This window comes from Globicephala melas, chromosome 14, assembly GCF_963455315.2.
Source record: "Globicephala melas chromosome 14, mGloMel1.2, whole genome shotgun sequence".
Taxonomy (NCBI): Eukaryota; Metazoa; Chordata; class Mammalia; order Artiodactyla; family Delphinidae; genus Globicephala; species Globicephala melas.
The window spans coordinates 81343708-81370982 of record NC_083327.1 but is presented as its reverse complement, the minus strand read 5'-3'; the positions used below and the strand labels follow the sequence as shown (position 1 = coordinate 81370982).

General features: G+C 44.3%; 1 protein-coding gene across 1 annotated transcript in view; it reads right to left on the bottom strand.

Moving 5' to 3' along the window:
• MAP3K4 (mitogen-activated protein kinase kinase kinase 4) overlaps positions 1–26456 on the bottom strand; it is a 167132-nt gene extending 140676 nt beyond the window's left edge. The window contains exons 1-2 of the mRNA XM_030852978.2: positions 26149–26456; positions 25611–25675 (exon numbers count right to left, since the gene is read on the bottom strand). The gene's annotated coding sequence lies outside the window, so the exon portion shown is untranslated. The remainder of the gene's footprint in view (positions 1–25610; positions 25676–26148) is intronic.
• Positions 26457–27275: the final 819 nt, after the last annotated feature.

Genomic DNA, 27275 nt, shown 5'->3' with positions numbered 1-27275 from the left:
GTGCATGGTGTGTGTGTGTGAGAGGTGCAGTATGTGTGTGTGTGTGAGAGAGAGAGAGGTGCAGTATGTGTGTGTGTGTGAGAGAGAGAGAGGTGCAGTGTGTGTGTGTGTGTGAGAGAGAGAGAGGTGCAGTGTGTGTGTGTGTGAGAGAGAGAGGTGCAGTGTGTGTGTGTGGAAAAGAGAGAGGTGTATTGTGTGTGAGAGAGACAGGTGCAGTGTGTGTGTGTGTGAGAGAGAGAGAGAGGTGCAGTGTGCGTGTGTGAGAGAGAGAGAGGTGCATTGCGTGTGTGTGTGTGAAAAAGAGAGAGAGGTATATTGTGTGTGTGTGAAAGAGAGGGAGAGGTGCAGTGTGTGTTTGTGTGAGGGGCACTGTGTGTGTGCATGTGCGTGTGTGAGAGGTGCAGTGTGTGTGTGTGAGAGGGGGCAGTGTGTGTGAGTGTGCGCGTGTGCGTGTGCACATGCGTGTGCGTGTGTGTGCGTGCGTGTTGGCGTGGCAGGGGGAGGGGAGCCTCGCCGCGAGCGGGCCCCGCTCTCCCGTCCGTCTTGCTGTCCTGCGCCGCATCTGCCCACCGGCCCGAGCGAGGATGCTGCCGCCACCCTTGACCCCTCTTGCTCCTGACCCCTCTCACCCGTCCGCCATCACTTTCTGGCCGTCTGATGCTTGTAATTCCCGAGGCTGTCTCCCCTCTCCATTCTTAACACCGGCCCGTTCATCTCGGCCCGACTACTGGCCGAGTCTCGCAACTCTCCTCCCGGGATTCAGTCTTGCTTTCTTCAATTCTCTTCCTCTGCAGATGGATCTGCCTAAAGTGCAACTCTGCCCACGTGAGCCCTCTGCTTAAAAACCCGTCATGGCTCCCCACTGGCTAAGCATAAAGTCCGAGTTTATTAACACAGCCCCGAAGCCTCCCTGAGTCGGCCCAGCCTCTACTTCTCCAACGTCCTCCCTTGCCTCCTGCTGTCCCTCACTGCATACGCCACCCGTTCATACTTCCCATGAGGGCAGCAGGCTCTTTAAGGCATCTGTGTTGTCACTCATGTGTCTCTGCTGCGACTGCCACCCCCTGCCACACGCCCTCCCCCCTTGCTGAGGGTCCTCCTCTCTGACTCCATTCAGGTATCCTACCTCAGGGAAGCTTCCCTGGTGCCCCTCCCGTCACCCCGCGAGCTACCTGCTGCTTCTCCGTGTTCACCTGGTACCCTGGGCACATCCTAAAAGTCACATGTCCCACGTTAAATTATAATCATGTGTCTATGGCTGTTTCCCTCCCCAGCATCTGACAAGGATGGCCTCGCTCAGCTGTGCAAGCTTAGCACCTTGCACAGGCCTGATCCACGGCAAGACGTCAATGCATGTTTGTTTAATGAAAGAATGGTGATTGCAGATCTTACATGTGGCTAATTCTCAACCCAGCAATCAAAAGTTATTATATGCGGAAGTGAAATGACGGGGCTTTGCTTTTCCCTGAAAAGGAATAACTGATTCAAGCTTCCTGAAGATTACTGATTTTGGCAAGACAGGTAATAATAATATCTAAACTTGTCTGTATTTTCAAAATACAATGGTCCACACTGTTTTGTTGCCAAAGAAATATAAAATCATTATATACTCTGGTGAATTATTTTAAGTGTTACAAAATACCACAACACTAGTCCTGAGTCATAGCCTAACTTGTTTCTAGAATAGTCTGAGGAGGAGGAGACCAGCACCTGGGCAGGGTTCCGTGGGTGGCACGGCCTGGTGATGTCACCATTCAAAATAGCAGATTACCAAAATGGCATGCATTTACCTTCAAATACCTATGCTTTCTCCTAAAAGATGGACCTATCTTCAAAATTAGTTACTATTCTGTAAACACTGATGGGAAATTTAAGGAGGTCTTTGGAAGAAGAGAAGCCTCAGTAGGTGTTGGGAGGGAAAAGAGAGGTTAGCCAGATTTTATAAATGATTACCAAAGACAGCAAACTACCTATGCATAATCTAGAATGTTTATAAATGAAAATTGACTGTACTTCTCTAACTACATAGAATCTGAACTCCGAACTTCAAATTACAAACTACACAATCACTATGACAGAGTTTGTAGCCTTTTTTTTGGTGGGCGGGGGGGGGGACAAGGAAAGCATTTTGTCATGAAAACCACCAGCCCATCCCTACCAATGCAAACATATATCCCCCTTTTCTTAATATAGCACACACGCTTTAGTTTTAGCACAGCGAGTGTTTGGAGGATTTTTTTTTCCAGTTGTGTTTATTTATAATATGGGTGTGGAGTAAAATATCACATCACAACACCTTATATACTTCCACGCAAGCCATCCTTTTCTGCCCAGAGCTATTTCTACAGTCCTCCTCAACCTCAAATTTAAAAAGTGTATCCTGTCAAATTGTGATAAATTGTTACCTGCATGGCAAAGAACTTGCTAACTAGAAGTAACTTCAGTCTTCTCAAAGTACATCCTTTAAGTAACAAATTGAATCTACACTTTGTACTTCTGTAACCTTGAAAAAAAAAAGGGTGAGGAGGGGGCTCAGCTAAACAGCTGGATTATCCCCAAGAAGGCTTGAACACCTTTTTTTTTTTTTTTTGCGGTACGCGGGCCTCTCACTGCCGTGGCCTCTCCCGTTGCGGAGCACAGGCTCCGGACGCGCAGGCTCAGCGGCCGTGGCTCACGGGCCCAGCCGCTCCGCGGCATGTGGGATCTTCCCGGACCGGGGCACGAACCCGTGTCCCCTGCATCGGCAGGCGGACTCCCAACCACCGCGCCACCAGGGAAGCCCCTCAAAAAACATTTTAAAATGAAATTTTGCTCTTAACTTTAAAAAAATGAAACGGTATAGTTTGGTGCAGAACTCATCTAAAATTAGGTCTTTGGTGAAAAATCTTTCTGCCCATAACACTAAGGCTGTGTGTTTATGTGTTTGTGTGCACTTGCCTGTGTGTGGTACTTCATGGTCGGAAAATGGTAACTTGGGCTCAAAAATTTTTTTTTAAATTTAAAAAGAGGCCTTTGGTAAATTTCTTCAACAAACCCTAAAATATAAATGTTTGTTGGAATGCTTTTAAGAAATTGTACGCATAGTAAATAATCAGTTTTTTAATAAATGCAAAACTTCAAAAAGTATACAAAATATAATCAAGCAAAATGAATCTGACCTTTCATATCTAGAATAAAAGCAGTTAAAGATGTTTTGTGAAACCTTAATATGTGTTCTTTTTCAATTACTGCTTATCTTGTGCTCTTTTGAATCTAACTGATTTCTAGATCTTCCCTTGCTGTTTTGTTTCCACCTACCTAGGATTTTGCTGTGTGGTGAGATGGTCCTTTTGTTTTAAGGAAAGGGGGTAAAAACCCAGGTAAATATATGTGTTGTAGTAACAGTACGTGAGATGAGTGAGTGAAGAGATATTTTCAGTATAATTTTAGCTATAATGAGCTTATCTGTTAGTTACTTGGCCAAGATCATTAAATTACAAAAATAAATATTTTATGTTATTTTGTTAGTATATTTCTTTCAAACAAAATACACAAATAACTAAGGGGCAAAGATGGAGGGCTTATGGACATGCCATTGTAGGTATAATGACAGCATAAGTAGAAACTTTACTTATATTCCTAACAAATAGAATAGACCGTGATTGACCCATAAGTGTGCCTTTCCAGTTTACTTAGTCCTATATCTGTGAATCAACATCCTTCCTGAAATTAAGGAAATTAAATTAACTTAATAATAATGTAATTGGCCAGAAGACCATCATTAGAAGCAACTGTAAAAGTATCTCTTAAGGGCTTCCCTGGTGGCACAGTGGTTGAGGGTCCACCTGCCGATGCAGGGGACACGGGTTTGAGCCCCCGTCTGGGAGGATCCCACGTGCCGCGGAGCGACTGGGCCCGTGAGCCATGTCCGCTGAGCCTGCGCGTCCGGAGCCTGTGCTCCGCAACGGGAGAGGCCGCAACAGTGAGAGGCCTGCGTACCACACACACACAAAAAAAGTGTATCTCTTAGATTTAACTCATCATTTTCACAATCCGGCAAACAAAATTAAATCTGTACTTATTTATACCATAACTATTAGGCAATAACTATCCTACACATTAAGGTAAAAAAGTGGGAATAATATGAAATTTTAAGATGTCTAGATTCCTAAGAAGAATGTAAATGAAGCTTTGAGGTAGTTCTAACATGTGACATAGATTCCTCTCTCTTATTGACTAGAAAAAAAAATTGGTGATGAAAGGGGAAGTGGTTTTGTTAAAGACATGAACAAAAAATTAAAATATCCTGTTATTTGATCTATAACATTCATATATTAGAAATACTGATAAATATTGTCACCTTCCCCCTGGATATTGGTATGTTGACCCAGGTATAAGAAATCTTTGATCTGTTGGTTTTACAGAGTAAGACATGGTTTGAACATAGACCAGTCAAAATTCTTCCTTTGCTTTGGGAAATTCATTTGTGAGACATCTGATAGATTACATATAGTTTTAATAGTTGCTCAAATGCATACTTAAGGTCACAGAAAATTCTGACATTCCCAACATATTGATAGTTATATTGACCCAAACAGGCAAAGTGGTCAATAGCAAATAGTTTATGGCAGTAATGCCTCCAATCTCTTTAATCAGGAGTATAGAAGCAGTTCTCCAGTGGTATTTTCTATGTATCTTCAGAGAATTTGCTGCCCTCAATTCTCTTACTGAAATGGGGGGAAGCCAAATCATTGTCAATTGTATTCTAAAGTCTCTTTTATTTATGACCAAAACCTTCCCTTTAATAACACGGTGCGGGGCGGGGTGGGGGGGAGACGTGTTAAAATAGAGGTTGTAAAACCAAAATCTACAAAGAAACAGAAGCCTGTATTGAGCACACATAAGAAGAAAATCTTGACAGAACTACTGTTAAAAAGCCACATGGAAAAGTAGCCCAGTGAAGACAATAGCAGTGTAAATGATATCTCAATAAACAATCCACAAGAGGAACAGCTCAAGCTATGATGATAAAATAATGATAGAACAAACAAGCAAGGGTGTTAGGCGAGCAGAACAAAGCGATCGCTCATAAATGGCTTCCAGGAAAGCAAACGGGAGATTTTATAAAGAAACAGGAAAAGGGAAAACAAACTGGTATAATTTGCTGCACCTTCTAATTCTAATGAAAATGTCTTTCAGTTTTGCTGCAGAGAAGAGGCATAACAGAAGGAGAGCTGGAAGCTGAGGATATAAATTACAACTGGGAAAAAAGGATTTCGTAAGGATGGGGTAGCCTCTGGGTCCACTCCTCAGAAATCCTCTTTTAATTGGCTGGGGGCAAAGTGATGCTTACTAATACAACATGACAAATAAGTAGAGATGGATTAGATCCCGAAACCAAACGAAGGAGCCAAGGGAAAGAAAAGTGAGGGTCGACACCTACCCAGCGAACTAACTGTTTTCAGGTTGATGTCATTTTTCAACTTCAGGAGCTGATTATAAAGCAGTGAGCTCAATGGCTACAAGCTTGGTCCATTTCAGTGATACAATTTCATGGCTTTTCTAATAGAATTGCTACCAAAATCCTTGGTGGCAGGTTTCAGACATTCAACCCAGAGTACCCTGATTCTCTCAGTCATGAGACCCACTGCTCAGCCCAGCTTCGCTCATACCCGCAACACCCAGCTTCAACGATGGCCCTTAAGGAGCTCTGGTTGGGTTCCCGTTCCTCTGCCTAAAAGACGATTTCTTCCATCCTCATGCCCTCAATCCACCATCTCTACCGTTCTTCCTTGACCAGATCTCAGCAAGAGAGCTGGAATCTAGCAACGGCTCTGTAAGTCTCGCCCGACCACCCTACCCTCCACCAATTCCGGGTTCAATACCTCCTGGGGACGCCTGTAACCCCTATGCTCCCCCATCATGGGCTTTATCACAGAGGCGTGTAACTGCCTCTGTCTCCGTCTGTATCCCTCACTTACCTGTAAGCTTGGGGTGGGCAATGACCATGCTTGCCTATTTGAAACCATTTCTGTTTCATCCCAAGGCCCAAGACATTGGTACACCATCCATACACATCTGTTGCATGATTACATGAAAACATAACCAATATTTTATTGCCTTGCATTAAAATCTTTACTTTTCTAATGACTTTTGATTTCTAATGTAAAGTATTGGGTTGGTCAAAAAGTTCGTTAGGTTTTAAGTAAAAACAAGGGACACATTTTTTCGTTTTCACCAAGAGCTTCATTGAACAATGTATTCATTAGCTGAATGAACTTTTTGGCCAGCCCAATAGTTATAATGTAAATATAAATATGGCTTTCAAAAGGCAAAATTTCCCAAGATTAATTAATTTTTTTTTTTAGTTGGAAGTTGGCATGTTTACGTATTCCAACGTAATCAATTCTTTCCTTACGTGACTGAACCAAGGAAGAGAGCTGTCCTAACCAGTGAAGCCCCAGAGGGGTCAAGGAAGAGCTCCTATGGCTTTCTTGGGTGACGTCCCATGGGAAGACACCAAAGGTACAGAGACGGTTTGGGAGCTGGGAGATAGGTCTTGACATCCCTCTAGTGGGGTGACACCTTCTAGTGAGGCGTCTAGATGAAGGTACAGATTTCAGCCTATCAGCCAGTGTTCCTTATACAAAACGATTTTTGTATTTTCTTGAAAGGGGGAGAAAATGTGAAAGGTGAAGAAAAGTATGAAAGAGACTCATACCTAATGTGGGTTTTTTTCTGTTTTTTCTTTCTTACTATCAGATAACTATGCATAAAAGTAATAGTTGGTTCTCCCTTGCCTCCATGATTTTCGTGTGTGTGTGTGTGTGTGTGTGTGTGTGTGTGTTGGCTGGGAAGACAATTAAAATCTTTTGTTTACAATTTTAAAAAAACACAACAACCCAGAACCTCTACTATTAAGGATTCTGCGTTCTTTCTTATTGACGATTATTTCAGATCCAGGGCGAAGCTGGTGCCTAGGTAGATTTCAGGAGAACGTTTCCCTAAGGGGTGATAGGTAGAAACCATTCACTAATTCTGATCATTCAGTTTATTCATGATGATGGCATTAAGAATTAGGCTGCTAAACGCCTTACTGAGGATTTAGAAGGCAACAGGTGATTGCTCAGAAGAAGTCAGGGCAAGCTATTCATGATGAGCAATGGGCAGTAGCAGACGGAGAACAGATTTGGGGATCAGATAAAACTGTAACCTAGACTAGCTCCTTCGTCTCTCTGAGATTCATTCTACTCATCTCTAAAATTGTGGTAATATTTTAGCGGGCGTTGTGAGCTCTAGAGATATTACATGAACATACAGCGTGCTTGGCAGCCACACAATAAATGGTAGCCATTATTTCCAATTTCAGTCTGAGGATTTAGCAGGTAGACCAGAAGCCTGCTACAGGTACAATACATATCTGTTTCCCAATAAGTCATTTCACAAAGGTGCTCATGCTGGCCTTATGCAAAAACAGAAACATGAAGTGAAATTACAGCATGTTAAGTTTCTGTATCTGAAAATTCTGGATGGATAGATCACTTTCCACTCTAAGACTGGTTTCTAGGGGCATGTCACAAGGCCCCAGCATTGGCTCAGCTCTACTCAGTGCTTTTATCAGTGACTCGGAAGTGGAACAACATTGGAAGGTATAGGTAATAGTTTTACAAACCAGTCAGAATATAAAAGTTTGCAACAGACTATTAAGAAGAAATCTAGCAGATATAATGTCAAGGGCTTCCCTGGTGGTGCAGTGGTTAAGAATCCACCTGCCAATGCAGAGAACACGGGTTCGAGCCCCGGTCCGGGAAGATCCCACATGCCACAGAGCAACTAAGCCCATGTGCCACAACTACTGAGCCTGCAGGCTGCAACTACTGAAGCCCGTGTGTCTAGCCTGTGCTCCACAACAAGAGAAGCCACTGCAATGAGAAGCCCACCTGCCGCAACTACAGAAAGCCACCGCGTGGCGACAAAGACCCAACGCCGCCAAAAATAAAAAAAAAAAAAGAAAGAATGTCAAGTCTCTGCTAATCAGGAAAATCAAATTTAAATAATAATAAGAAAAAGTACATGTGTGTGTATATTAAGAAACACAACAATCAAATATAACATGTGATCATTGATTGGCTCTAAAAATTAGGAACAACTGTAGAAATCATTTTGAGGACAATTATGGACATCAGAATATAGATAGGGTATTAAGTAACAGGGAATTACTTTTAGTTTTCAAAAGTATGTTGGAAGGGTATTATGGTTATATAAAAGAATATCCTTATTTTCTGGGGTAAAATGTCAAAATATGTGTGTGTATATATATATGTACATAAAATACGTACACACATATAAATTGTTCATATATATATATATACACACACACATACATTACAACATTTCAGTGTTATATATTGCTAACAATTTTAAAGTAAAATAATATTCACATATGTGTGTGTATAACGAAGACAACGAAAAATTCTCAGAACTGAAGGACATGGCTTTGTATGTTGAAATGGCCCACTCGAAACACAAACCCATGTGAATGGACATTTTAACAAAGTATTCAAATACTGGGGATAAAGAAAATATTCTACAAATTACCAGAGAGAAAACACAGGCTACATGGGAAGCATAAAAAATGAGAATGATATCAAATATCTCAACAGCAACACTGGGAACTAGAAAACAATTCTGGGGAAAGATGAATGTTTTACCCAGACAAATTGTCAATTAGGTGCAAAAGTAGAGTTAAGACATTTTCAGACGGGGAAGATATTAAAAGATTTATTTGCGTCAACTGATTTTCAATGAGGGAGCCAAGTCCATTCAATTAGGAAGAACAGTCTCTTCAACAAATGGTGCTGGGGCAGGTGGATATCCACACGCAGAAAGATGAAGTTGGACTCCTACCTCACCCAATACATGAAAATTAACTCGAAATGTACGAACAAGCTAAATAGAAGCCCTAAAGCCATAAACCTTTTAGAAGACAACATAAGGGTAAATCTTCATGACCTTGAATTTGACAAAGAATTCTTAGATATGACACTAAAAGCACAAGCAACATAAGAAAAATAGATAAATTGGACTTATTCAACATTAAAAACTGTTGTGCATCAAAGGACATAATCAACAGTAAAAAGCAACCCACAGAATGAGAGAAAATATTTGCAAATCATATCTCTGATAGAGGTCTAGGATCCAGAATATATAAAGAGCTTTTACGTCTCAACAACAGGAAGACAAACAGCCTAATTTTTAAAATGGGCACAGAATCTGAATAGACATTTCTCCAAAGAAGATACACAAATGACTCACAAGTACAGGAAATGATGCTCTACATCATTAGTCATGAAAGAAATGCAGATCAAAACTGCAATGAAATACTACTTCACACCCATTAAGATATCTATACTTTAATAAAATGGAAAATAACAAGTGTGAGTAAGGATATGGAGAAACTGGAACTATTGTTCATTGCCGGTAGGAATATAAAATGGCTCAACGGCCACAGAAAACAGTTGTCAGTTCCTCAAAATGTTAAATATAGAATTACCATGTCTTGGGCTTCCCTGGTGGCGCAGTGGTTAAGAATCCACCTGCCAATGCAGAGGACACGGGTTCGAGCCCTGCTCCAGGAAGATCCCACATGCCGCGGAGCAACTAAGCCCGTGCGCCACAACTACTGAGCCTGTGCTCTAGAGCCCGTGAGCCACAACTACTGAGCCCGAGTGCCACAACTACTGAAGCCTGTGTGCCTAGAGCCTGTGTTCCACAACAAGAGAAGCCACCGCAATGAGAAGCCCATGCGCCGCAATGAAGAGTAGCCCCCGCTCACTGCAACTAGAGAAAGCCCGCACGTAGCAATGAAGACCCAATGCAGCCAGAAAATAAAAATAAATAAATTAATTTAAAAAAAAAAAGAATTACCACATGCCTCAGCAATTCCACTCTTAGATATGTTCCCTAAAGAATTGACAACAGGTACTCAAATACTTGTACACAAATGTTCATAGCAGCACTGTTAACAACAGTCAAAATATGGAAGCAACCCAAGTGTTCATCAGTGGATAAATGAATAAACATTGTGGCCTATACACACAATGGAATATTATTCAGTCATAAAAAGGAATGAAGTATTGATATAGGCTACTACATGGTTGAACCTGGCAAACTTTGTGCTGAGTGGTTGCCCCAGGCTGGAGGAGGGGAAAATGGGAAGTAACTGCTAAATAGGTATGGTATTTAATTTGGGAGCAATGAAAATGTCTTGCAACTAGATAGAGGGCGTGGTTATGCAACATTAGGAATGTACTAAATGATTACGAACTGTTCACTTTAAGAAGATTAATTTTGTTATGTGAATTTAACCTCAATTTTTAAAAAGTTCCATGTATCTTTTCTAAGGATGATACCAGAAGATTTGCTCCAGCAAAATGAGGAAGTAATACATTTTTTAAAAAGAGGAAGATGTGGGACTCAAGAAACAGGGGATCAAATATCAAAGAGGCAGAGGGACCTGCTGGATGACAGTAGATGGAGATCACATGACAACTGTGCAGCAGGCCTGTTGCCCATCCACCCAGCCCAGGTTGGAGCAGGGTAGAAGGTTCCAGAGGAGAGATTGCTAAGAAAATTGCTAGACTGCCTAATGGATTTGGACATACATAAAAGATCTGCAAAACTGGTAGAGAATTTGGAGTGGAGTTTGTGGAAGTAGATAAAATGCTTTCAAAATTGGCAATTATTAATTCTAGGGGAAAATGTAAAAGTATGCTACATGACTCAGTTATAAATAGCATTTCACAGTCATTAAAAATATGAGCATTGAATATTTACATAACTAAAGGAAAAGGATGTGTGCGTGTGTGTGTGTGTGTGTGTGTGTGTGTGTGTGTGTGTGATGTGATGTGATGTTGACAGGTGCACTAAAGAGAATTAAATCCTCATATTCCAGAGTGGGAAGGCAATAGATAACGATTAAAACTGAATAAAATCAAGAAGTACCAGGACCAGAATGTTATTTAGAGATTTGAAGGTAAATAAAAATAGAATCGGGCTTCCCTGGTGGCGCAGTGGTTGAGAGTCCGCCTGCCGATGCAGGGGACACGGGTTCGTGCCCCAGTCCGGGAAGATCCCACATGCCGCGGAGCGGCTGGGCCCGCGAGCCATGGCCGCTGAGCCTGCGCGTCCGAAGCCTGTGCTCCGCAACGGGAGAGGCCACAACAGTGAGAGGCCCGCGAACCGTAGAATCAGTTTAAGGAGTTCAGAGTGGCGGCCTCTGGGGAGGGAAGTGCAGGCACTTCACAGAACTTTTTGACTCTCTGAACTACGCGCAGGTTGATTTAAAAAGCTAAATTAAGTCAAAAAAATTTTAGAATGCCAAAATCGACGGGAGGGGTACTTACTAAGTTATGATAGTGCTGTGCGGGCTTGGGTTATGGGCTGGGGAGAATAGAGAGGATTTCATCTTTTTTTTTTTTTTTAAGAATAATGTTAAAATGATGAAATGTTCAGTTGTTAATTCCAAGTTGTGGGAAAGTTGGTAAATTGCTTCAGTATTTGTTCAATCTGCCTTTTCCCATATAGTTCCATTTCTTAAATGAACACAGTATGATGAACTGTATGGTCAGTTACACAGGTGAGGAGGGGAGAGCCAGCTTCAGGGCAGTTTACACGCAGGATAGATGAGCTGCTAGTTTAAAATGAAGGGTCTTTTAACAAATGACTGTTTGCAGAATTAATAGGAATAAGGCATTCCGATCAAGGGAGGCATAATGATGGACCCACAGGGCTCTTAGTTCTCTGGACCACACCTAGAGGGTACAGTAGGGTCCTTTCTAAGTGGCTCTGTCTTAGTTCTCTGGACCACACCTAGAGGGTACAGTAGGGTCCTTTCTAAAGTGTCACATTTTCTTGGGATGCTGCTGGGGGACACGGGAAGTCCTACAGCACCAGCGATGCTGGGTCTGGGAACATGGGTGCTGGCTGCAGAAATGTGGAGGACCGTCATCTAGAAGAGGGAGTGAGTGATGACCAGCCCAGCACAAGAGTCACTGAAATCATTTGTTGATCACCTTTAGGAGTAGGATGCTGTGACTGATTAAGTATCCACTTTCCTAAATCCGGTTTTGTATACTTGTTTTCTACTTTTGTAGGAAAGACGAACTACCAGTAATCAATTCAAAAGAGCAATTTCCAAGGTCCGACCTCCAGGGAATTCAGTTCTGGTCTTCTCCACTTATCAGCACTTTAACTGACTATGACAATCGCTGACAACAACTTAATGCTGGTCCAGCAGCATAAATTGTTACTTTCAGTTTTTTGTTTATGTAAGTACAAAAGCATACACTGTTTTTGTTCTTGTTGCTTATTTCACAGATCGATATAATCCACTATTTTAAGTTAAAGGAGGTCTTAGTGATGGGCAGTAAAAATATAAACTCAGTACAATGTATAATACACCTTTTTCTTACAAAGGTAGCTATCTACTTACACACACATACACATATATGTCATATGGGTCAAACTACTAAATGGAATAGAATTTTTAGAAACTGGAATTTTTTTGATTATTAAGCACGTTAGCTAGTTTTAGAGTACTAATTTTACTGTACTCATATTAATTTATCGAAGCCTAAACTTCAGAAGAGTGGAGGATAAATGCCAAACTGATCTAAACAAAAAGGTTTCTGCTTTATTCCTTATTCTGCAAATAAGGAAAGAGAGAACTGAAGAGAAAAATAGGAAGTCATTCCCACCCACCTACCCATGACTATGAAGCAACCCACAGTTCTGAAAATCATCTCTGAAAATCACCTTCTGAAAAGGTCATCTCACCTGTAGTTCTACATAACATGAAGCATACACAGAGCACATGAATACTCCTAGTTAAGAACATATAAATCCCCTTTTTACCTAGGATCAATATACCCTACAATAAGCTACTTCTTGTCTTTTAAATGAGTCAATAAAAAAAATAAATTGTTTTGCATGGCTTTCTAGGAACACAGCTACGGCATAAAACAAGGTAAATCTGTAGAAGGAAGATGACAAAGCCACACTGGGCATGTTAAGGGGGCTCCGAACTTCTCTGCTCAGAAATACAGGTATTAGACGCTCTTCGACCATCTCTTCTTAACCTAGCCTGTCCCAGTCTCTTCACATGCCCTCAGCAAAAAGATGTTAAAACAGGGAAACGCAGGGGCCTGCCCTCCTCCGAAACATCTCCTACCCCGGCCAGTTTCGAAATTCCAGGTTCAGTGTCTGGAGCACCAGGGTTATGCATCACCACTCGTGGAAAGTGAAAATTCCACCCCTCCTCTTCCACACAGACTGTCAACCGCGCCACCCCCAAACTCCAGGACCGGGCGGGCCACGCGCCAGAAAACCGCAGCCCAGCATCGAGGCGAAGAGGTTCCCTACCTTTGCTCCCCGCCTGCGCATCCTTCCCCCGGACGGGTCCTGGCTCCCGCCGCCCGGGCCCTGGCCGCGAGGCCGCCGCCGCCCGGTGACTTTGCCGGAATGCAGGCAGCTGCCGCCTTGGCCAGCATCTCCAGTTTTCCTATCCGAGGCAGAAATCATCCACGGGAATTGGCCACGTGCCCTCACCAGCTCCCGCCCCTGCCTTGGAATTCTTCTCTCACTTGCAGCCCGAGCCTGCAGCCTCGGAAGAGAATGAACCCATCTGCTGGTGGAGTCACTGAGGATAAAAACCTGCGACAGGTTTGGTGACCTGGGGATTCCCTCCTGGGGGCGCGGGCGCTCAACCTCCGCGGCAGAAAAGGCTGGGGTCTGCTGCCCCCTGCCGGCCGCTATCGGTATCCGCTTCTATTTAACTGGCTCCTAAGTTCTCCGCCAAGCCTAGCGCTTCAAAGGCATGGCTGAAAATAAAGGTTGTTTGCGCTTCTGCGGGTTAGTGAAGTCTTAACTGCGTCAGAGCTATTGCTTTGAGGCGCTGGGATCGCCCAAGGGGAGGCAGTTTCAGCGTTGCTGGAAACTCCAAGCTCTTGCATGAAGCCCACTTTCCACATTAAGCATGTAACATAATCTACTTTATCTCCTACAGTTTGCCCATCTCTACAAAGGAGCAAGCCTCTGCAGAATGAGGCTTCTTTGTGAAAAGTTTTCTTAGGAGAAGAAAGCGGTGGATGTCCTGATTCTTTGCCTGTTGTTGACTGCATGGAAAGCTGATGCCCTTAAAGGCGTTTATGGATGAACAATCAATAAAGAGAGAGACCAAAAAGGGGAGGTTTCACTCAATTTCATCTACTTGAGCACCAACACACCCTCTGCAGGTTTGGGGACATACAATGGGCAATACAATGTCCTGGTGTTTAACCTCTGCTTGGTGACGTTCATCCTAAAAACAGAAAGCGAGCAGAACTCTGCACAATTCAGCGGCAGGCTCGATGCAAGACCCTGAAATGTGCAAACCCAGGCAGAGAGCCCCTGGACAGCGGTCCAAGGGTGAGCATCCCGCTCGTGCCCGTCCAGGCAGCACACTTCAGGCTCTGGACTCTGGTTTGAATTTTGCTCTTTCTACCAGTGCTTGCCCTTGCCTCATTGTTGGGGCTTCCAGGGTGATAACAGTTCTGCAATTGCAGTAGGTGCTCAATAAATACTCATTCTGAGTGCTGCAGTTGATGACTATGGCAATGATAGGAAGCTGAAGGGCCTGACCCTGGCATTGGATGCCCCGTCAATCCCTGCCCCATCCGGCCTCATAATTGTGTGACGCTTGGCCAGTTGTGGAACCTCTCCTCCTTTCTCACATCAGTAAAATGTGAATGATGATAACAGTAGCTCCCCCTTAGGGTCATGAGGAGGAGTACGTAAAGTCCTAAGGACAGGGCCTCATACGCAGCCATTTCCAATCAAGTGTAGCTGATATTTTTGTTGTTGTCGCTATTCCTTCTCCCCAGAAGAAATCTGCAAGGCAGTAGTTAAAAGCCGTCACTTGGGACTCAGATACTTGGGATCCTTTCCATTGGCATAACTTTGGGCAGGCGAGTTCCAATTTCCTGATATATAAGATGGTAACGATAACGGAGACAAAGCTGCTGGTTATATAGCATGATACGGAGTTTTACTGTACTTCACTCATCATGCTGTTTGTGCCCGGCACAGAGTGGACAAGCCTGCAAAATATGGTAGTTGGAAGTCAAAAACTGCCCCTGAGCTAATAATGTCTTTACCTTATTTCACTTTTCCACTCATTTGCTTATCGGCAGGTTCTTAGTGAACCTCCCGCCCACGTCTGAACCCTGTGATTCCTTCCGACGAAGGTGTGCAGTCGGCAGCTCTTTGTTTCAGGCAGAGTGTCTCTCCTGCAGTGTCTGACAAGCAGTAATTTCCAAAGAAGGGTCCCCCAGGACTTTCCATGGGATTCCTGCTCATTTTGGCCTGGGTAGGTGGAAAGGCATCTTGAGGAACTAAATGCAGTAACCCTTTAGCTTCCATAGTTATTCAGATGGTGGAACTTGGTTTTGTAAAGTAGGTCAAATAAGACTGAACAATGTTTATAATAATCCATCACTCCTTGGGCGATGGGGGAGGATTCTGAAAGGAACTGAGGTAGAGAACCCGGCAGGAGGCTTGCAGTGAGGTATAGCTTGGCTAACCCTTGCCTATGTAGCCTTTTAGAACTCTATCCATCCAACTCACTGAACTGGAATCTCAACTTAGCAGATATCTTTCTCCCTTTGGCCACTCTCAGGGGACTCAGGAAACCAGGTGGGAATGATTCAGAAGAGGGTTTTGTAAAATCCAGGGGATTACTTTCTGCTGCCATGGAAGTCAAATGACCCTAGAAAAGGAAAACCTCCTCTTCTCCACAAATGGCAGCCTTTTCTTTCTCAAGGAGCCTGGAGCTCCCTGAGTCTGTGGTACACTCTGCCTTCAGTGGCCTCTCTTCTCCCTCCATGCTGCTGACCCCCTTGCTGTCATGCTTTTTAAGTTAAAATCCACAAAATTAATTGCATATTTAAGAAGCAATCAACCCTCTCCCCGCAGCCCCCAGTCATCTGGCCCCAATCTGATTTTCCACTTTTTTTAAATAAATTTATTTTTGGCTGCATTGGGTCTTCGTTGCCGCGTGAGGGCTTTCTCTAGTTGTGGCGAGCAGGGGCTACTCTTCCTTGCGGTGTCTTCTCTTGTTGCGGAGCACGGGCTCTAGGTGTGCGGGCTTCAGTAGTTGTGGCTCACGGGCTTCACTAGTTGTGGCACACGGGCTCAGTAGTTGTGGCTCGCGGGCTCTAGAGCGCAGGCTCAGTAGTTGTGGTGCACAAGCTTAGCTGCTCCGTGGCATGTGGGATCTTCCCAGACCAGGGCTTGAACCCGTGTCCTCTGCATTGGTAGGTGGATTCTTAACCACTGCGCCACCAGGGAAGCCCCTAATTTTCCACTTTTATCTCTCCTCCCCCAAAGCTCCTCACTTTGCTTCTCTTTTTTTTTCATTTATTTATTTTATTTATTTATTTTTGGCTGCACTGGGTCTTTGTTGCTGCACGCGGGCTTCCTCTAGTTGTGGTGAGTGGGGGCTACTCTTTGTCGAGGTGCGTAGGCTTCTTAATGCGGTGGCTTCTCTTGTTGCGAAGCACGGGCTCTAGGCGCGTGGGCTTCAGTAGCTGTGGCTCGCGGGCTCTAGAGTGCAGGCTCAGTAGTTGTGGCCCATGGGCTTAGTTGCTCCGCGGCATGTGGGATCTTCCCGGACCAGGGCTCGAACCCGTGTCCCCTGCATTGGCAGGCGGATTCTTAACCACTGAGCCACCAGGGAAGCCCCTCCTCACCTGCTTCTTTTGGTCCAGTCAGGGGTTGCAAACTCAGATGTCTCCAAGCGCCAGGCAGGTGAACTGAATTCTTGGTGACAAAGCCAAATATCATATTCTTAAAACACAGTCATTAGCAAACGGAATCACTGTCTCTCAGCACTGCGACTCCTGCCAAACATACAAAGCCAAGTTCACTGTCCCTCTCTCCTCTGAGCTCCCGCCACCCTCTCCACTCGGATTTAGCCAGAGCAGCCCAGGCATTCAATACATAGCCAGGTGGGGCCAGTGTCCCTCCAACCATCAGAGACAGGCGATGTTTCCAGCAGGGGTGAAGGTGCTGGAAGCCAAATAATTGGCCTGTGCACTGGGATTGGGCACCCACGAGAACTTGATCAAACCAGGTCCCAGCTCATCCTCCTGAGAGGCTGGAGGGGCCGCCAGGCTCCAGGGTCCAGACCGCACCTCTGGGCAGCCAGCCCCTGGTGTTCCGTTCCATCCCTCTGTGAATCTCCTCGGGCGCTGGTTCTAGACTGCCCTACTTCCTCCATCTCCAGTATCCCAACCCGCCCCCGGCCATGCTCTGAAGATGAACACACCTTCTGCTCTGGGGAGGAAACAGACCCTGAAGGAAACTCCCTCGGCTTCCTGCCTGGGGGACAGCAAGCTTCCCGCTGCTGGATCAGGGCTCTCCTCCCTGAGAGGCGCTTGCCTCCGGGTCCCCTTCCCCCCCGCCCCTGCCATCTATCAGCAGGTGCTTTGCAGCTGTGGCCTCTCTTCTCCCTCCATGCTGCTGACCCCCTTGCTGCTACGGTCAAGGAACATTTTCAGTCTTTATCTTTGTACAGTGACATTTTGGTTGAGTAGAAAGGGAGCTCAGACAGGCTGATGAACAGAGTTCAGGTGTCCCCCAACGGATGCTCTGTCTGGGTTGGACACTGCTACGAAGTTGGGAGAACCCTCCACCTCCCCTCACTGACCTGGGTACAGAGGATGCTGACACTCTAATGCCTGTCGAAGCACGGGGATATAAAGGGGTGAACGACTTGTGGGAAACCACCCAGACTTCCTGAGACAAAACGTACAGTTAAGGGGAAAAGGCCCTTACACACAGAGGTCTACCCAACACCATGACGTCAGGTGGGACGGACTACTGGTTTGAGACAGAATATGGGGCTAATTCGAGAAATCCATACCGACCCTGACGCCACTGTGCAAAAAGCACACTTCTGTATGCTTTGTGGAAGAAGGATTGCGTGACTATGACAATTCAAGATTGCAACAGTTTGGACCCCCAAGCAACTTTGTGTTGTTATAGCCCTGATTGAACATAATGGGGAGGATATCCTCCCACTTAACAAAAGCTGCCCTTTCTGAGTACAAGGACAGATTGGAGCTTATTGGGTGAGGGGGCCACCCAGAGTAAACAAGTCCCTTTACCTAGCAAAGACACAGTGATGTCGGAGAGTTCTGACACCACTAGCAGAGGTGGTGGAGGAAGACGAATCTCTGGCTTGACCTTCAGCAGAAGCTGACGTGCTTGAAGCTGCTTGGGCAAACTCCAAGGATTTGATCTGTGCTAAGGTAGGAGAAGGAAGAGGTTTTTAGGGAAGCACTGTTGAGAAGCTATAGAAAAGGCTGAATTAGGGAACACATGTGAATAGATCGAGATACAGAGAAATGACTAAAGCTTAAGTGGCAGGGCTCCACCCTTCCACGGGCCCCGTGGCAGACGGTGTTTTCCACGATGGCAGCAACAGGACCGCCCATCACACATGATCTTCCCACAGTGTGAGGTCACACTCCTCCCACTGAAAGGTGGGGTCTATGTGTCCTCCCTGGAGGTCTGAGCAAGCCTGTGATTATGGTGGGGGTGATGCTTGTGACTTTCCAGGCTTGGTCATAAAGGAGATAGGAACCCAGCTGCTACACTTCCAGAAAGCCCAGGATCCACGAAGAGGCCACAGGTGCTCTAGCCCACATGCGACCTGAGGTCCCAGCGACAGGCAGTATCCACCCTGAGACACGTGAGTGAGGAACCCTTCGAGATGATCCCAGACCCAGTCACCATCTGAACTCGACCTCCCAGGGACCCCGAGTGAGAGAGCCGCCTGGCTGAGCCCAGTCAATCTCCAGAATCTTGTGAGATGATGAAATGATTATTCTTATTTTAAGTCACCGTGTTCTGCGGTGATTCATTCCACGGCAAGAGACACTTCAACAGCCCTTCTGAGGCTCTGGAAGGGTCTTAGTGAAACAGAGCAGGACCCTATGGTCTATGCCCCCCATGTGCTCCGCCTGCCTTTTGTCTGTGGGAAAACTTTAGCCAAAGAATAAGTTTAATCAGAGGAATGAGAAAATGCAGAAACAAAGGAAAACAGTCAAAGGAGACCAAATAATAATAGTTTAGTCATTGAGCAGAGTCAAGGACCTCAGTTCCTCCTCAAGGGCTACAGATAATATTCTGAGCCACATCCTGTGAGCTGTCTTGTAGATACTGAAACCCACCAGGTGGAAGAAGTTAACTACATGATGACCAGACTGTAGCTGTGACATGAGCTGCCACAGTTCCGAAAACTGGCCTCAAGGAAATGGGAAGAAACCGACCCTGGAACTGAAGATTAACTGTACTTAAAACAATCAAGATGACGCTGATCAGACCACCTGATGATTCATTTCAAGATGACGTCAGAGCTGACTGTGCTGTTTCTGCAGGTGGCCCCCTCCTTCTGCCTATAAAAGCTCTTGCCCACCAATTGTCGGTGGGGGGCTGGGGTGAGGGCGGCAGAGTTGGCCTTTGGACAGGCACCTGCCCTTCCCCCTGGTTGCAAGCATCCAAAACAAAGCAGACTTTCCTTTCCACTAACCTGGCCTCCTTACTGGCTCTGGAGCGGCCAGCAGCCAGACGCCACTTTCGGGTACACTAGCAATGTATTCATGTGGTCGTATGCTTTTGTAAAATTTGCAAAATAAAATATTTTAGACAAAATTGGCTAAAACCTCTGTTTCTTTCCACACTGACCTTCCCTCCATCTCTTTAGGTTAAACGGCACTGGAGTGGGCGTGGGCATTTTGGGGATTCAGCTAAAGGTGAATTGAGTTTGGGTTCGGTGGGATGCATTTATGGGGCATGGATTCATTCCCGTGTGAGTTACTGCTGGCCGTCCCAGTGCAAAATGGCTTCCAGAACATTCCTAATATCCACCGTGCTGACTGACCTGACAGGAATGGGCAGGACCATGGACTGAATCAGGATAATGTGATGCAATATGTGGATGTGAAATGTACCAAGCTAGAAGAGAGTCTTGGGAAGTATTCCAAATCTTACAGCTCATACATAATAGTAGTTTGATGGAAGCTTCCCTAAGTTTGACAACAGTCCTTACAAGCTGTCTTTCATGATCAATAATAAGATATGAAGCTGAAAGTTTTTAAATCTACCAATGAGAAAATGGTAGAGAAAGAATTATTTTTCTCTTCTCACATAGAACATGACGTTACAAAATCATTGTTATGTGGAGATTCAATCAAAAAACACACAGCCAGATATGTTGGGGCAAAAGTATTACAGAGGTGGGTCAGGAATTTGTTGAATAAAATATGCTATTTTCCTGGGTTTCATATATATTTGGTGGGAGTGGTGGGCAGAGTAGACATTGTGAGGAGCCTGGGCCATTGAGATTTGGCTGAGCAAGGTGTTGTGACCTCATTTGTTCTCACCTGCTGGGACACACAGGTACATCTCACTTGAATTCTCAGAAGCATTTGGGCACTGCTGACCACTCCCACCTTCAAAAAAAGTCTCACTTTCCTTGGCTTCTTTGAACCCCTACTGGCAGTCCCCTCCAGCTAACTGTTCGTCACCTCAAAAGACTTCCCTTGAACACTCCCTCACATGCTATGCAAAAATAAACTCAAAATGGCTTAAAGACTTAAATAGAAGACATGACACCATAAAACTCCTAGAGGAGGAAATTGGCAAAAGTTTCTCCGACATAAGTCGTAGCAATGTTTTCTTAGGTCAGTCTTCCAAGGCAAAAGAAATAAACTCAAAATAAACAAATGGGACCTAATTAAACCTAAACCTAATTAAATGTAAAAGCGTTTGCATAGCAAAGGAAACCATAAGCAAAATGAAAAGACAACCTACAGACTGGGAGAAAATATTTGCAAACGATGCGACTGACAAGGGCTTAATTTCCAAAATATACAAGCAGCTTATAAAACTCAATAACAAAAAAACAACCAACCCAATCAAAAATGGGCAGAAGACCTAAATAGACAAAGACCTAAATAGACCAAATAAGACACACAGATGGCCAATAGGCACATGAAAAGATGCTCAACATAGATAATTATTAGGGGAATGCAAATCAAAACTACAATGAGAGGGCGAGACCTTCAAGATGGCAGAGGAGTAAGACGTGGAGATCACCTTCCTCTCCCCAAATACATCAGAAATACATCTACATGTGGAACAACTCCTACAGAACACCTACTGAACACTGGCAGAAAACCTTAGACTTCCCGAAAGCCGTGGGGCTGACAGGGTCTTGGTGCTCCAGCCAGGTGTCAGGCCTGTGCCTCTGAGGTGGGAGAGCCAAGTTAGGACATCGGTCCACCAGAGACCTCCCGGCTCCACATAATATCAAATGGCAAAAGCTCTCCCAGAGATCTCCATCTCAACGCTAAGACCCAGCTCCACTCAACGACCAGCAAGCTACAGTGCTGGACACCCTATGCCAAACAACTAGCAAGACAGGAACACAACCCCACCCATTAGCAGAGGGGCTGCCTAAAATCATAATAAGGTCACAGACACCCCAAAATCCACCACTGGACATGGTCCAGCCCACCAGAAAGACAAGATCCAGCCTCATCCACCAGAACACAGGCACCAGTCCCCTCCACCAGGAAGCCTACACAACCCACTGAACCAACCTTAGCCACTGGGGGCAGACACCAAAAACAACGGGAACTACGAACCTGCAGCCTGCAAAAAGGAGACCTCAAACACAGTAAGATAAGCAAAATAAGATGACAGAGAAACACACAGCAGATGAAGGAGCAAGGTAAAAACCCACCAGACCAAACAAATGCAGAGGAAATAGGCAGCCTACCTGAAAAAGAATTCAGAGTAATGATAGTAAAGATGATCCAAAATCTTGGAAATAGAATGGAGAAAATACAAGAAACGTTTAACAAGGACCTAGAAGAACTAAAGAGCAAACAAACAATGATGAACAACACAATAAATGAAATTTTAAATCTCTAGAAGGAATCAGTAGCAGAATAACTGAGAAGAAGGACACATAAGTGACCTGGAAGATAAAATACTGGAAATAACTACTGCAGAGCAGAATAAAGGAAAAAGAATGAAAAGAATTGAGGACAGTCTCAGAGACCTCTGGGACAACATTAAACTCACCAACATTTGAATTATAGGGGTCCCAGAAGAAGAAGAGAAAAAGAAAAGGACTGAGAAAATATTAGAAGAGATTATAGTTGAAAATGTCCCTAATATGGGAAAGGAAATAGTCAATCAAGTCCAGGAAGCACAGAGAGTTCCATACAGGATAAATCCAAGGAGAAACATGACAAGACACATATTAATCAAACTATCAAAAATTAAGTACAAAGAAAAAATATTAAAAGCAGCAAGGGAAAAACAACAAATAACATACAAAGGAATCCCCATAATGTTAACAGCTGATCTTTCAGCAGAAACTCTGCAAGCCAGAAGAGAATAACAGGACATATTTAAAGTGATGAAAGGGAAAAACCTACAACCAAGAGTACTCTACCCAGCAAGGATCTGATTCAAATTCGACAGAGAAATGAAAACCTTTATAGACAAGCAAAAGCTAAGAGAATTCAGCACCACCAAACCAGTTTTACAACAAATGCTAAAGGAACTTCTCTAGGCAGGAAACACAAGAGAAGGAAAAGACCTACAATAACAAACCCAGAACAATTAAGAAAATGGTAATAGGAACATACATATCGATAACTATCTTAAGTGTAAATGGATTAAATGCTCCAACCAAAAGACACAGACTGGCTGAATGGATACAAAAACACGACCTGTATATATGCTGTCTACAAGAGACCCACTTCAGATCTAGGGACACATACAGACAGAAAGTGAGGGGATGGAAAAAGATATTCCATGCAAATGGAAGTCAAAAGAAAGCTGGAGTAGCAATTCTCATATCAGACAAAATAGACTTTAAAATAAAGGCTGTTACAAGAGACAAAGAAGGACGCTACATAATGATCAAGGGATCAATCCAAGGAGAAGATATAACAATTGTAAATATTTATACACCCAACACAAGAGCACCTCAATACATAAGGCGAATGCTAACAGCCATAAAAGGGAATCGACAGTAACAGAATAATAGTAGGGAACTTTAACATCCCACTTTCACCAACGGACAGATCATTCAAAATGAAAATAAATAAGGAAACGCAAGCTTTAAATGATACATTAAACAAGATGGACTTAATTGATGTTTATAGGACATTCCATGCAAAAACAACAGAATACACTTTCTTCTCAAGTGTTCATGGAACATTCTCCAGGAGAGATCATATCTTGGGTCACAAATCAAGCCTTGGTGAATTTAAGAAAATTGAAATCATATCAAGTATCTTTTTGGACCACAGGCTATGAGACTAGATATCAATCACAGGAAAAAATCTGTAAAAAATACAAACACATGGAGGTAAACAATACACTACTTAATAACCAAGAGATCAAACTACATTTTGAGATTAAACTCAAAATGTAGTTTTGAGTAGTTTTGAGAGATCACTGAAGAAATCAAAGAGGAAATCAAAAAATGCCTAGAAACAAATGACAATGAAAACACAATGACCCAAAACCTATGGGATGCAGCAAAAGCAGTTCTAACAGGGAAGTTTATAGCAATACAATCCTACCTCAAGAAACAAGAAACATCTCAAATAAACAACCTAACCTTACACCTAAAGCAATTAGAGAAAGAAGAACAAAAAACCCCCAAAGTTAGCAGAAGGAAAGAAATTATAAAGATCAGATCAGAAATAAATGAAAAAGAAATGAAGGAAAGGATAGCAAAGATCAATAAAACTGAAAGCTGGTTCTTTGAGAAGATAAACAAAATTGATAAACCATTAGCCAGACATATCAAGAAAAAAAGGGAGAAGACTCAAATCAATAGAATTAGAAATGAAAAAGGAGAAGTAACAACTGACACTGCAGAAATACACAGGATCATGAGAGATTACTACAGCAACTATATGCCAATAAAACGGACAACCTGGAAGAAATGGACAAATTCTTAGAAAAGCACATTGAGTTACTTGTAGTGAGGTGGATGGACCTAGAGTCTGTCATACAGAGTGAAGTAAGTCAGAAAGAGAAAAACAAATACCCTATGCTAATACATATATATGGAATCTAAAAATAAAAAAAATTGAAGAACCTAGGGGCAGGACAGGAATAAAGACACAGATGTGGAGAATGGACTTGAGGACACGGGGAAGGGGAAGGGTAAGCTGGGAGGAAGTGAGAGAGTGGCATGGACATATATACACTACCAAATGTAAAACAGGTAGCTAGTGGGAAGCAGCCGCATAGCACAGGGAGACCAGCTCGGTGCTTTGTGATGACCCAGAGGGGTGGGAGGGAGACGCAAGAGGGAGGAGATATGGGGATATATGTATATGTATAGCTGATTCACTTTGTTATAAAGCAGAAACTAACACACCCTTGTAAAGCAATTATACTCCAATGAAGATGTTAAAAAAAAACTACAATGAGGTGTCACCTCACACCGGTCAGAATGGCCATCATCAAAAAGTCTACAAACAATAAATCCTGGAGAGGGTGTGGAGAAAAGGGAACCCTCGTACACTGTTGGTGAGAATGTAAATTGGTAAAGCCACTATGGAGAACAGTATGGAGTTTCCTTAAAAAACTAAAGATAGATCCACCAATCCCAGTCTTGGGCATATATCCAGAGAAAACTATACTTCGAAAAGATACATGCATCCCAGTGTTCACTGCAGCAGTATTTACAATAGCCAAGATGTGGAAGCAACCTAAACGTCCATTGACTAAGGAATGGATAAAGAAGATGTAATATATGTGTGTGTGTGTATATATATATATATATATATAATATTTTATATCTATATATAAAAGGCATAAAAAATGATGAAATAATGCCATCTGCAGCAACATGGATGGGCCTAGAGATTTATCATACTAAGTGAAGTAAGTCAGAATAAGAAAGACAAATGTCATATGATACCACTTGCATGTGGAATCTAAAATATGATACAAATGAACTTATTTACAAAATAGAAACAGACTCACACACAGAAAACAAACTTATGGTTTCCAAAGGGGAAAGGGGGAGAGGAATAAATTAGGAGTTTAGGACTAACAGATAAACACTACTATATATAAAACAGATAAACAACAAGGTCATACTGTATAGCACAGGGAACTATATTCAATATTTTGTGGGACTTCCCTGGCGGTCCAGTGGTTAAGACTGCGCTTCCAATGCAGGGGCCGTGAGTTCAATCCCTGGTCGGGGAGCTAAGATCTCACATGCTGTGCGGCAAGGCCAAAAAAATAAAATAAATTTTAAAAAACCTTAAAAAAAAGTCTTGTAATAAATTATAATGGAAAAGAATATGAAGAATATATATATATTATATATATAATTGAATCACTTTGCTGTACACCAGAAACTAACACAACACTGAGAGAAAAGAAGAAGAAAAAAAGACTTCCCTTGTTCCATCTCAGGTCTTCTTTTCTCCTCTCAGGGTGACCTCATCCACGTCCCTTGTTTCAGCGTTATGTACCTGATTCTACATCTCCAGCCCAAACCTCTTCCCTGGGCCCTAGACCAGGAATCGGCAAGCATTTCCTGCAAAAAGCCAGGTAGTAAATATTTTATGGGCTTGCTGGCCAACATACAACCTCAGTCACATCTACTCAACTGCTCATTTTCATGCACATGCAGCCGTAGCCAGCAGTAAATGAACAGGCCAGGCTGTGTGCCAATATAAGTTTATTTACAAAACCAGGAGGCTGCCTGATGGGCTACAGTTTGCCAACGCCTGCTCTAGACCCAAATATCCAATTGCCTTCTGGGCACCTGGGGACTTTCACAAGTTCCCAAACATAACATGTCTCCAAGCAAACTCATCTTACTCTTTCCTCCTCAATGAAGATACCGCTCTCTATCATATACCCAAGACATAAATGCCGGCCCCAGCCTTGATTTCACTCACCAGATTCAGTCACAAAATCCTGTCAACTCTCCTTTCTAACCATCTCCCTAATCCAGTCCTGTTTTCTGTCCCCATTGCCTCCTTTCAGACACCTCTCATCTCTCACCTCCTTCCTCCAGGCTTCTTATGATCCCCTCACCACACTTCAGGCAGAAGGATGAGGCCACTCTTCCATTTTAAAACCCTTCAAGGGTCCCTGCCGTTCTCGCCGCAGTGTCGATGGGATTCGGTCTCTTCTCCATCATTTCCGATTTCAGCCTGAACGACTTTCAGTCGCCTGGATGGAACCCTCGCCTCTGCGATTTCGCACATTCATTCTTTCTGCTCAGAACACACTTCTCCTGCTTCTCACCCCTCCTGCCTGTCACCTAGGGTCGATGTCACTTCCCCGGGAAGCGTGGCCTCACTCCTCCAGCCGAGGGCGTGTCCCTCCGCTCCGGGACGGCCTGGCCGCGCTGCCTCACAGGCCGACTGGCGGACGCGCACCGCCCCCACCCGGTCACGTGGGAAACTCGCGGAGGGCGGGGAGTCTCCTCTCGTCCGCTCGGCGCTCAGCGCAGCGCTAGACGCGCTGAAGGCACGGAAGAGGCGTGTACTGAAGGATGGTGCCCAGGCTAGTGCGCACCTTCCTTGAAACTCTGCCCGTCCCTCACCCCGCCAACCCCATGCTTCCCTCGGGGACCTTCGGCCGCCTCCGCCGCCGGAGGCGGGTCTGGCAGCGGATAAACAGGCGACGAGGAAGGGGTCGTTTCTTGGGGTCCAGGTGTGATGCGGCGGCCTCTGTTGGCCGGTGTCTTACCTGCGTGCAGAGGTGGTGGGTCTCCCCGAGCACCCGGGAGGCACGGGCAGGCCTGGGCTCCTCCAGCCTCTGGATTTCAGGTCGACGTGTAGGAGCGGCTGGTAAGCCGGTGGCGTCAATCAGGCCTGAAGAACTGCCCGGGCTGGGGAGGGGGGCGTGGAGGCGGGGGAGAGGGCCTCTCCCGTCCCACTCACACTACTCGTGAGCTCCCAGAAATCAGCCAGAGGTTGGCTTAGGCTCCCCGATCTAGAAATTCTGTAACTTTGGACTCTCCCTGGGCAAGTTTCTGAGCGGAAAGAAGAAAGGTACACCACCTTCAGATGAATGAGAACACGGTTCCTAGATGATACGCCCTAATAAACTCACACAGTGAAAGCAATCTGCAAATTGGCATTGAGGGCAAAGATAAACTTGCTATGAACCTTTGCAATGAT